General features: G+C 43.7%; 1 pseudogene; it reads left to right on the plus strand.

The window, feature by feature from the left end:
* The first annotated feature begins 1,450 nt into the window (after positions 1-1,450).
* Positions 1,451-3,115, plus strand: LOC124976606 (60S ribosomal protein L7a-like; annotated as a pseudogene).
* Positions 3,116-3,457: the final 342 nt, after the last annotated feature.

Raw genomic sequence — 3,457 nt, forward strand, 5'->3', positions numbered from 1 at the left:
CTCTATGTAATCTAAATTTCCTCCATTCTTCTCTCACCCCATGCCTGCTACACCCATTATATATCATCATCCACTTGGGGGCTGATATCTTCCTTAAAAGCATCTTTCTTGAAAACTCACCCTCTCAGGTGAGTCTCTAGCTGGATGGCTTTCCCCTTGGCAACAGTCACCTCCTGTTTCTCGTCCCCTTTTGACACCATTCTTTCTGTGTCCTCACTGCTCTGAGCTACACATTCTGCATCTGTCAGCAACTGCATGCCAAGATGTCCACAACACACTTGTTGATCTTTCGGGGAGTTCTTTAATTTTAGGAGAAAATGATAGGAAGAGGACAATGCTCAACACTGTGGACCAAAATGCTAACAGTTGTGGAATTTTCACATCAGCCTCTTTATCCCATAAAAGTACAGCTACTGCTCCAAATACAGGCACGGCCTGCAAATGTGGCCCACAGACATGCATCTTTGGGATCACTTGGTAGCTTGTAAGAGATGCAGATCTTCAGGTCCCCCTCAAGACCTTTTGAATCAAAATTTATATGTTAACAAGATCCCTGGGTGATTTTATGCACATGAAAGTCAGAAAAGTGCTATTTGAGGGAAAGAACTGTTTCATAAGTTGGTTGTGAAGATTTAATGGGAAATTGCACAGAGTACTGAGCTCATGCAGATGTGTAAGTGAGTGCGCAATAAACACTCCTAGTAAATCCTAAGTAGGAAGAAAAAGTCCCTTTCTTCAGGCCAATGATGAACAGTGATGTTAAAAAGCAAGTACAAACAAGATAGCACTCTGCAGAGTACTAAAAAAGGAGGAGTTTTGCTTTGGTGTGTGTGTGTGTGTGTGTGTTCTTTTTATTTTTGCTAGAGGAAAGGAGGATAATAAAGACAGAAAGAAAGGAACACAACTGGCAAGCGTGTGTGCAAAAATGTGGAATGGAAACATGAGGTACTTAGGATTGAACTACCGTGAGGTGGTGAAAGAAGAAATAAATAAGGGGTGAAAGGCTCTTCAAACGTACAGTGCTGAAAATCTGGATGAGGGAAAACTCCATTTCTGCAGATTGCCAGGGAGGTGTGAGTGTGTGATGTGTAGAGAGACAACCTGACTCAAGTGATTTAGCATAAGGCCCGTTTGAGAAGTTTCATGGTCCCCTGTGTAACATGGTAAGCTTGTGTTTTGAATTTTCACTCAAGGACATCTTTGTACAGAAGAACAGCATGGTTTGGTTTTGTGCCCGGGTGACTGGAATGAGAGGGAGGCAGGTGGCCAAAACAGACTGTGGGGTTGTGTTGAGGTGTCAGTAAACAGGCAGAAGTGCTGGCCCTCAACAACAGACCCTTTTTGGGGTCCAGATGACTGGGTGAGTTTACTGTTAATCACTTTCATACAAATAGATGGGAACTAAATCACAGCCCCCAAACCACATCATGTGGATGGGATGGTGGCCAGCATGCGGGTGAGTTAGGGACATGTGGCTTTTCGAGGAAGCCTCTTAAAGCACATAGTGAAGGAGGGTGGTCAGCTTTAGGAAAGGGTGCAAGCAGTTATTCTAGTTCCCTTGGGTGTTACCTTGGCCAATGTTCATGAAGCAGCCCAAGGCAGGAGCAGCAGGAAGGAAGGTCTGGCAATACAGGAGAAAGACAGACAGGGATGGGCAAAGAGACAGACGTTCATCCTTAGTTCTGTGGTGAAGTGCTCTGTAAGGCATCGAACGTTTCCAAATCTCTACTTTTCATCTGTGCAATGGGCCATGCCTCTCTAGGATGCTGTGGGCTGAATTAGCATCAGTTCTGAAAAATCTCAGTCTTCTATCAAGATGGGAACTTAAGAAATCTTATAGGACCAAATCCCTTCCTTGTAAAGGCAAGGAACTGTGGTCAGGGCAGGAGAGAAACTTGCTTAGAGATAAAGAACACAGGTCTCCTGATTCCCAACTGAGGCTTAAAACAGAGAAGCTTATCCTACTGTCATCTATGCTGAATTCTGGAGATAAAGTCACTTGTACTTTAATTTCTGAATTGCTGACTTTGTTTACCTTCAGAGGTAAGGCAAGGACACAGTGCTTTTAATGGTAAGCGTTTTAACAGTTGGTGATTTTGAGTCTGACTTTCCATTTTACAGACGGAAATAACCTTTACATTTCACTCACATTTTAACTTTTGGCTTGACTCATTTTTATTAGCCTCGTAATTAATTCCAGTGAGCTCAGCACACTGTACTGTTGTGGAATTCATTGGTGTCTTGGAAAGGGCTTTGGAGTCACACGAGCCTGGCTCAGATCCTGCCTCTGCCACTTACTCATCCAGTAATTCTGGGAAAGTTCCTTGACTGCTCTGAGTTAGTTTTCTTTATAAGAGGTCCTATATATCTTGTGATTATTTGATAATTATTGAGGATATGTTTATGCCTACATGAGGATCTGGAATACCGTAGGAGCACAGTAAATGGGATCTATCACCATAAATAAAATTATTGACACCTAATTGAATTAAGTATGATGGTTGCTTGGGAGCTCAATCTCACAGATACAGAGTGAGTATATCTTCTCTGATCTGTAGGTGTTTACATTGCTTGTAGTGAAACCAGTAATTTAATAATCCATCTTCTCTCCTCCAGCTGCCCAAGATGCTACAAGGAAAGAAGATCAATGGGAAGAAGGTGGCCTTGGACCCTGCTGTCAGGAAGAAGCAGGAGACCAAGAAGGTGGTTGATTCCCTGTTTAAGAAAAGGCCTAAAACTTTTGGCACTGCATAGGATATTTAACACGAAGAGACCTCATCTTCTTTGTCAAATGGCCTAGGTACATCCTTCTACAGAGGTAAAGGACTCTCCTTTATTAGCAGCTGAAAGTGCTCCCTGTGACCCACCAGTCATTCAAACCTTGACCAACAAGCAACTGCCCTCTACTTAAGGTGGTCCTAAGTTAAGACCAGAGATGAAGCAAGAAAAGAAGCAGAGACCGCTAACCAGGACTAAGAAGAAAGCTGCTAGCAAAGTGGATGTCCCCACTAAGAGACTACCTCTTCCACAAGCAGAGGTTAATACTGTCAGCACCTTGGAGGTGAACGAGGAGGCTGAGCTGGTGGTAACTGCACACAACATGGAACCCATCTGACTGCTTATCTCCTTGCCTGCCCTGTTGGGTAAGATGAAGGTTCGCTATGGTGTCATCAAGGGGAAGACTGGACTTGAATGTCTAGTCCACAGGAAGAAGTGCAACCCTGTTGCCTGAGTATAGATTAGCTGGGAAGATAAAGGAGCTCTGGCTAAGCTAGTAGAAGCCACTGGGACCAACTGCAATGGTTGGATGTGATGAGATTCGCCATTACTGGAGAGATGGTGTCCTGGGCCTAAAATCTGTGCCTCAGATTGCCAAGCTGGAAAAGGCAAAGGGTAGAGAATTGGCTACTAATGTGATTTCAGTGTACACTGTTGAGTTTTCTTTACATAAGAGTGA

The sequence above is a fragment of the Sciurus carolinensis genome, chromosome 2 (assembly GCF_902686445.1).
Source record: "Sciurus carolinensis chromosome 2, mSciCar1.2, whole genome shotgun sequence".
Lineage (NCBI taxonomy): Eukaryota > Metazoa > Chordata > Mammalia > Rodentia > Sciuridae > Sciurus > Sciurus carolinensis.